The following is a 9,571-nucleotide window of genomic DNA, read 5'->3' on the forward strand; positions in this document are numbered from 1 at the left end:
CATGTCTTCCCCATGGTCATGCAGGAAGAACCCCAGGTCAGCTTATGGGGTGTACTCTCTCTCTAGCTGGGGCATGTTGGGCTCTGACTCTGGGGCCTATGACTCGCACTGGTGTGCCACTGTCCTTCTGAGTCCAGGCTAGCTCTAAGATGATCCAAGGGCAATGGCAAGAGTGGGGAACTGACCAGGTTAGGGTATTGCCTGAGCTGGAACCTCTCAACCAAATGCCCAGCACTGGAGACCCCTGGAGGTGCAACGAGGATCAGATAAAGGAGGCAGGAGAGGGTCTCTTGAGGTGTGAAGTCCAGTGGGTTTATTGGGAAGGACAAGGGTAGGGTCCATGGGAGACGAGAGCTGAAGGGAACACTGGCAAGCAGAACCTCGAGTACAACTTTGCAAGGGTTTTTAAAACTTCACAAAACAGAGGGTGGACACAATGACACAACCAATGAGCAACTCTTAGGGTATGGTTTTCAGGGATGTCACAAATCAGGGTAAGGGGAGGAGAGAGGGTTTGATCTGGAACTGGTCTCAGAGGTGAGGGACAAGGAACTTTTTAGAACAAAGGGTAGGGTTTAGGTTGACTGACAGGGCAAAGGGACTGGGTTGCCTAAAGAGGTAGGGAAGGGTCTGGAAGGAAGGGAGGAGATTCTTTGAGGGACAGTTGGGCAGGAGGGTACAACTTAGGGAGAAACCAACTTAGGGAGAACATGGGGGATAACAGAACATACCACTTTAACAATCAACCTAATAGAACGTAGTAAAATAAACACGAACCATAACATCTCCCCCTTTTCTTTTCAAAAAAGGAGAGGTTGTAGGGACTTCCAGAAGGAGGGGTCAGGATGGTATTCTGGATCAGGGTATTCTGGATCAGGGTATTCTGGATTATGGTGTCATAAAACCAGTGCGGGGGGATGAGGGTCAGAGGGGACTTGTATGGATGTGAGGGATTCAAGGACATTAACACTAGGGGTAGCAGCTTGGTTTACAGCAGAAACACAACATCTAATCATGATAAGGAGCACAATAATTGGGGTACCAAGAACTAAAACAAACAAAAGGACAGTCCAGAGAATAGAGGAGAGCCATCCTGTGATGCCCCAACTCTGGGTTACGTTGTTAAACCAGTCCTCTGATTCCTTCATTGTGTTGGTGATAAGACTGTCCATCTTCTTGAGGGTGGAGTGGATGTCCGCGCCCTTGGATGAGAGGTTCATGCAGCAGAGACACTCAAACTCTGTGCCCTGATGGTTATGGAGCAGCAGCAGGAAGTCAATAGCCGCATGGTTCTGCAAAGTGGCCTGCCTAGTGATTTCTTCATCTGCTAGGAGGTCCAACAGGGCATGGGATGTTAAATTTGCTTGTTTCACTGCCCAACACTCTAGGCTGCCCAATTTGCCCAGAGCTTTCGCCGTGGCCACCCAGGGTAAAAAGATGAAGACTGCTCTTCTTTTAAACTTGGACCAATGGATAATTTTGCTTTCACAGTTTTCATACAAATCTTTTAAACTCATTTTTTGGATAGTCAAATTATTCTTTTTCTGCCAATTCTCAATTTGTGTTTTGTTGGGCGTGAACAGCGTCAACCTGCTAAGAGTGCATGGGCCTCCGAGCAGACGAGAGGGGATTCTGGCCCAGGCACGGTCACCACAGATCAGAAAGACACTGTGATCTAGTTGGTGTGGGTGACCATCAATGGTGGAGGTCATATAGATCTGGCTAATGACCCCACACCATTGATTTGCCTGGAATTTCCTATTTGTTTGTCTTACTGCAGTATATAATTCCTTTTCATGGCGGCCATACTCAAAGTGAATGCAAAAAGGGGCAGAGGAAGAACCCAAAAGGTGAAACTCTTGGGGCTTCTGACCCAATCGTGGCAGGGTGTGATGCCAGTCCCTCTATAACAGGAGTGAGTTGGTGGCAGTTTGGCGTTGTTCTAGGAGGGCTTGGCACACTGTTCTATATGGTGGCTTGCCACGATTGGAGTTATCTCTAATTTGAATCAATTTAGGGGGGTAGTCTTCGATTTAAATGGAATCCCCACCAGGCAGGTGGGCATCGGATCTCCTGTTGCTGCCGTGGAGAGACATAGATGGTCCTGCCTCAGGGTCTCTGCTAGCATCACCCAGATGTTCTTGTGTGTCTGTGGGACAATCCACTCCTCAGAGGCTGACCAGAGTTGGGGGATAAGGAGGGACAACAGCAAGGTGGTCAGTGCAGGCATCTTGAGGATGGCTCTCTAAAAGGAATATAGCAAGGGTTAATTTTCAAAATTATATATAAACATATATAACATGGGGAAGTTGGGGGAAAATGGGGAACTTGGGTCTCCAGGACAACTTGGACACTGCTTTTTCTTGTCCTGGACAACTGCCACTTCCTTGGCCGCATCTGGCAGACATGTCAGATGTCTGGGGATATACAGCTTCACCCACTTTTGTGGGATCCACCGCAGTCCCACACAAGCATATCCCTGCCCCCACATCACCAGCTTGTATGGCCCCTCAATCTTTCCACTTTCAGGGTCTGGGACCATCACAGGCAGATGTTCTTGGAGCCTGTGATTGCCATGGGGGGACAAATGTCTTACCACTAGGAGGTTCATGTTTTCAAATGAGCAGTTCAAAAAATTGATGGTAAAGAGGGTGTTCTGCTTGGAAAACAAAACCAGTCAGAGACTCCAAGTCAGAAATACAATTTATTAGGAAAAGAGAAAAAAGAAAACAAAATACATGCAATAATACAAAAGAAAAACCACTGACAGAGTCAGAATACAACCTGACACCCTTTTTAGTGAGGGTGTTGGTAGCCATCCAAATTGGAATGGCTGCAGTCCTCCTGGAAATCCAGAAGAAAAGCCTGAGTCTGGTGCCCCAAAACCCCAAATTATATCCAGGTAGGAATGCTTGGCTCCTCCCTTTGGGCAGAGCATCTCACAATGGGATGCTGTAACTTTTATCAGTCATGCAGTGACATTCAACAGCCCATTATCAGCAGATGTCTCCCTGGAGGGAGAATTAGTTGTGAAAGAGATAAAGAAAACAGGCCACTTAACAGAAGACAACTGTCATACAGATAGCAAATGGAATACATCTTGTCTTGCAAACTGGGACAGAGGGATTTACACAGTCTCCCCTGAGGTGTCAGCCCTCTGTTGCTCTCCCATTGGTGCTTCACGACCCTTTTGAGCGTCTGGTGGGCATGCACAACCACAACTTGACCAGTAGGGGAATGGGGGATGGCATAGTTGTGTTCCACTCCCCATTCTTGCAGGAACTTGTTGAGGACCTTGGAAGTATAGGCAGGACCATTATATGATTTAATTTCTTTAGGGACCCCTAACACAGAAAAGGCCTGCAACAGGTTGGATGACATGGCAAGACCTTTCTCCTGCGTGGGCAGAAGCATAGGTTGCACCAGAAAGGGTGTTGATGGAGACATGTACATACTTTTGATGGCTGAATTCTGGCACATGTGTGACATCTGCTTGCCACACCTCCCAACTTCCCAGTCCCCTGGGATTAACACCAGTGCCCAGCAATGGCATGGCCATGCTCTGGCACTGGGGACATGTGGCCACGATGGCCCTAGCCTGGTCACGCCTAAGCTTAAACTTCCTGACCAGGCCAGGCACATTTTGATGGAACATCTGATGACTCAGCTTTGGTTGTTGGAAGAGGTCAGGAAGTCTCGATAGCTCGACTGAGGCGGCTGCAAGGGAGTCAGCTCACTGATTCCCTTCAGCGATTGGGCCAGGCAGATGGGTATGTCACCTCACATGCATCACATAGAATGGGTGATCTCCGTGGGAGAGAGTGTGGATCAATTTGAAGAGCAGCTCAAATGGTGTTTTGTTTGAGATCTCTCTGAGCACTGCATGCTCGGCTCTGGTCACCACTCCTGCAACATATGCCAAATCCGTGGCCAAATTAAATGGCTCCAAAAACCTTTCAAAAGCTCTGACCACTGCAGCCAACTCAGCAATTTGAGGGGAAGCCTCAGCATCAACTCTACATCAGTCTCCCACTGCTGAGTTTGGGGGTCCCTCCAGGTCATCACTGACCTGCGAGAAGCCCAGGACGCATCGGTGAACACAGTCAGAGCCTTAAGTGGCATTCAGCTCCTTTTTTCTCTCGGAACCAATTGGAATTTGGATAAAAACAATTCGTGTGCAGGAGTGTGGACAGAGATCTGTCCGCTGTAACCTTCCAGAGTGAGTTGCAGTGCTCCACTCGCCTTCAGAAGATGCTCAAACACCTCTTCAGTCAATCTCTCCGGGGATGTCTCATCCCCTGAAAGATCAACCAACAAGAGAAATCACAACCGGCCAGTTCCAGAAGTCTAGTCCTGGCTTTCCTGACCAGCTGCCCCATCGGTTCTTGTGGCTTTGTGATGTTCTTGAACCAATGGTGACTGAGGAAAACACACTCTATGATCAAGAGGGAGTCCCCTCTGGTCCTGGACCCACTGAAATATCAATCCATGCAGATGTGGCAGTTTCCCCAATAAAATGAATTTGAAAGCAAATTCAAGTTTGCACCAATGTGATTGTCGGCTTTCCAGTGCTTTCTCCACCTTTTATAATATGACCTTTGCCTATGGGGCAAGGGACCTAGGAGACCTCAGATTGTCTTCCCCCTTCCTAGGTCATCGGTGGTAATACCTAGCCAAGGCCTTACCCAGTTCAAAGTCCCACATAGGGAGTGCAGGTCCGCTAGGATCTTTGGGGTGTTGTTAAAAGCCAATTTTTGAGGAACAATGGTCCTTGCTGAAATTTCCAGGCCCAGATACTTCCAAGGAGGCATCTGTTTAACTTTCTCCTCCTGTAAAGGGAAACCTGCAGATGTTAGAACCTCAACCACTTGGTCAAGAGTGGACTGCAGCACTAGATCACTGGAGATGCAAATGAGGACATCATCCATATAGTGGAGGATGATGACCTCCCTCATCTTGGTGCGCACAGGAGATAGCAATGAGGCGATGTACCACTGTCATATACTGGGCGAGTTCTTCATTTCTTGTGGAAGTACACACCAGTGGAATCTCCTCACTGGGGCTTCTCAGTTGGTGGTGGGTACCAAGAAGGCAAACCATGGGGTATCGACAGGGTCTAGGGGAATTTTGAAAAAGCAATCTTTAATATCAATAACAACCAAATTCCAGTTTTGGGGGAGCATTGCAGGGGAAGGCATCTCTGGTTGAAGGGGCCCCATGCTGACAACGACTTTAATGATTTCATGAAGGTCGTGGAGGAGTTGCCACTTGTCCTTCCTTGGCTTCTTGATGAACAAACACTTGGGAATTCCAAGGGCTAAAAGTAGGCTCGATGTTGCCTTGAGCCAATTGCTCCTCCACGAGCTTGTTGAGTGCCTTCAATTTCTCTTTGCTCATCAGCCACTGGTCTACCCATACTGGTGTGTCGGTGGTCCAATCCAGATTTTGGGTAGGGCGCTCCACTGTGGCCACCATCAAAAATCCCTGGGGGGTCTTTGGGATCCCAATACACACCCCTCATTGTGACATGATGTCCCTTCCCCACAAGGGAACCTGATAGTTTGCAACAAACAGGCATACATTAGCCAATTGCCCATCCAGCCCCTCGATTTGTATGACACTCTTAAAAATCTTAGCCAATTGGGCACCCCCTATGCCCTGTATCTTGCCAGTCACGGGTTGCAGTTCCCAATGTGATGGTGTAAGAGTCCATCTGAAGCCCCTCGTTCTCCATTCTGCCTTCTGATTGCCACGAGAAAGAATCCCTTCCCCCACTGCAGTTCCGGCTTAGAACAGGACACAGCGCAGGTGGAACCACTGAACCGTCATGCTAGCTGTTCCGAACAAGGCCTGGCAAGAACTTGGCAAGGAGTTGGCAAGAACTTGGCAAAGACCTGACATGGACCCAGCATGGGACAGCCTGATGCGCGGCCTGCTTCTAATCTCCGTTCTTAAGCCGAATGAACATTTGGGGTGACTCCAGTGGTCCTTCATTGAAGACCCCTCATCTGCCTCGTTACCACTGTGACAAACAAAGAATGAGAACCCTCCTCCCAAGGACTGAGACTGAGACCCCTACTATAGGGAGGAGGGGAAATTGGTGGGCTGACCACTAATGACATGACCTATTTCCCTTCAATAAATTTAATGGACTTATTCTTCATTGTATTCCTCTTGCTTTGGTGGTTTCTGTGGACTCACCTGTTCCCTCGTGGCGATTACAATGGACTTTCATTGTTACACTTGTTCCCCCCTCTTTCCTCTGTGGACTATAACTGGACCCCTGAGTCAACCAGAACTTTGGAGACTCCCCCAACACAACAGACGGATCCCCATCGTCCGGACCACTGAGGATCTCGCCTGTGTTGGTAGCTATTCCCATACCCCTCTTCTCTCTCTCTCTCTCTCTCTCTATCCTTTTATCTCCTTTCTGATCCCCACTATCGCATTTACTGTTTTGACCCCTAATAAAGGTGCATTTGTTGTGATTAACTGATAGTCCCTTGTTGTTTGCCTTTTCTTGCACTTTTGGGATCAGTGAAAAGAACCATCACGACACCCCGCAATAAGCGGATCGTGACAGATGGCCACCTCCTTTTGGGGATGGTCGTCACATCCGCCCGTGTCAAGCAAGCCCCTCATCCCTAGGGCATCGCTACCCTCCTTGAGGTTACAAGAGATGATGGGTTTGTCTTGGCCTACCACTTCCGCTCAGTAGACTTCAGGTGCCAAATCGTCTACTGGGACTCCAGTTGGCATGGGGATGGCTTGGGCAATGACTTGGCCCTTGCCAATGTGGAAGGCTATATGTATGAAATGCACCAAGAGAATGGTCCCTCCATGTCTGCTGGTAGAATGAAAGGAGAGATCTCAATCTCTGGGAGTGTGTACTTTGTGTCCCCAGTGACAAAGTACTTACAGTCGGGTCTCTGCTGCACCGGTCTTCCACCCAGCAGGTCCACAGCAAACACGGTCCAATTCCAGGACCTGAAAAAGATGTCATTTGTGGTTGTTAGCAGTAGTGGAGACTGAGGAGACCATACAGATTTTCATTGCTGGCCAAAAGAAGTGTCAGTGTCAGTCTGTTTAGGATAGTCACACCCAGCATTGTCACGTGCACAGCCCCCCCGACCCCCCATGAAACCGGCTCCATTTTTGTCATCAGGCAGAGCAGGTCCGCACTTCTGCATTAGTTTTTTTAATTCAAGTTACTGTCCCCTCTGGAGTCCTGAGTGCCTGATGTATTGGGGATGGGTGCCAAACAGTTCTGGGCTAAGTATCCCTTTTGTCCGCAACAATAACAAATGAGGGGTTCACGTCTCTGGGTTGTTGGTATTGCAGATGGGTCCTGGGTGGTTGCGGCGACTGTTGTCATTGCAGGAAGCTGTCCCTTTTCTTCAAGCGAAATGATGTCCTTTGCTCTTTTTGCACAAGTCCCAATGATGGTTGGTAAAGATGGTGGAGGAACTGGTGGTAGGGTGTGGATGACGGCCTTGCAGGCATCATTGGCATTTGCCTTGGCAATTTCCAATAAAATAGTCTCATGAAGTGAAGAGTCGTCTACTTGGCTCTGAATACGTGTCCGGAGCTGGTCGACAAAGTCCATGAAAAGTTCACTGGGTGTCATGATCCGCTTGGAGGAGTGGGGTGTTGTGATGGTTCATTTACCAATCCCAAAAGTGCAAAAAGGCAAACAGCAGGGGACCATAAGTTTAATCACAACAAATGCACCTTTATTAAGGGCCAACAGCAAATGTGATAGAGGGGACAGAAAGGAAATAAAGGATAGAAAGAAAAAGAGGGGAAAGCAGATTATAGCTACCAACACTGACGAAATCCTTACTGGTCCAGACAATGGAGATCTGTCTTTTCGCACTGGGGAGAATCTTAAAGTACTGGTGAGCTCAGGGGTCTTTTATAGTCCTCCGTTGAAGGGAAGGAATAGGCAAAAGACAATGAAAGTCTATTGAAATCGTACAATGAAGCCACCAAGGGGGAACAGGTCATGTTATTAGCAGTAAGCAAGAGCCATTGTCTTCTTGGTCCAACAACCACACCTGGGCAAACATCTCATATTGATCAGGTCAGTCCTCCTCCCTATGATAGGGGTCTCAGTCTCAGTCCTTGGGAGGGGGCTTCAATCACTGTCTACCACAGTGGTAATGAGGCAGATGAGGGGTCTTCTGTGGGAGATCACCAGAGATGACCCAGAAAGTTCATTTGGCCAAGAGTTGGGAAAATTCATGTCTTGAGCAGGTATCATGAAGCAGGTGTAAGCACGTAGAAAAAGCCACTCTTTGCCAGGTCTTTGCCAAGCCCTGCTCGAAGCAGTGGTCTGTGGTGGTAATAAGCCATTCCTTGCCAGGTCCTTGCCAGGCCCTGCTCAATGCACCTGCAAAAATAATCATCCACCTCTCCAAGCCGGAACTCAATCAGGGTTTCCAGGATCTCAGTCTCTGCCATTGCGGCAAATGTGAGGCAAAAATGAGGGGAACTTGGGACCGTCTCTTACAGTGCGCCAACTGTAACTGCATGCTGCGGTCACAGGGAAGATGTTCTCCAGCCAGCTCACTCCCCGAGACTGATGTGCAGCCATGACACTGGCCACCCCCGGATCTCTACTGAGTTCCCCTGGGTGGCAGTGCTTACAGGGGCTCACAGCTCCCTGCAGCTGTGGTGTGGGTGACACAGCAGCAACCCAATATGAGGGACCAAGGCAAAGGAATAGAGAGGGATAACTTGTTTGAGTTCCAAGGAAGGTTTATTTCCCCAGAGGATTCAGGGACAAGGGACGACAGCTGAGGGCAAAAAACCTGCTTTTAAGGAGGGGAGGGAATAAGGGGAGGACACAACCTTTTACCAATAGGAAGGCATTAGGGGAAGAGTGCAGGGTAAGGGCTATCCAATAGAAGCCAATAAGGGGAAGGAGCAAACCTTGCAATCCAATCTTGCTTCGAGGAAGGGATGAAGGACAGGAAACATTCCAGAAGGAAACAAAAGAGGTACAAGAAGACTGACAGGTGGATTGATATACACTTGGTGGGAAAATCTTGGGGTAAACAACTCAGGACTGAACCATTAGGGAAGCCAAATGGGGTACATGGAATGAACCATTACAAACTTATAACAAGGAATATTTAAAACCTACTACAAAAGAACAAACTGTAAAATAACAGACTACCACAGAATGATGCTATTATTTGTGTTGGAGTGCCCCAAAACTCTACACAATTGTCACAATCAGGTCTTAAGCTTGTGATTGCTCTTTTAGTTCTCTTGCTATGTCCTGCTCTCCAAATAGTCTGATTCAGCATTTTATGCATGCTAGGAGCAAACATGCTTAGTTTTTCTAAGTAACAAGGACCACCAAATGAATTACTTGGAATTGCAGACCATGCTCTACCCCCACAGATTAAAAAGACACCTGGTGGAAGCTTTCTTACAGTCGCATTTGCACCAGCACTTCCTGGATAAGTCCAATTGTGGCAATATTTGGTCACATTCTGATACCATGGAGAATTGGGATTAAGGATGACACTATTATTTTTGGGTCATGGGACTAGGACATTGC

This window comes from Vidua chalybeata, chromosome 4 (genome assembly GCF_026979565.1).
Source record: "Vidua chalybeata isolate OUT-0048 chromosome 4, bVidCha1 merged haplotype, whole genome shotgun sequence".
NCBI classification, from domain to species: Eukaryota; Metazoa; Chordata; class Aves; order Passeriformes; family Viduidae; genus Vidua; species Vidua chalybeata.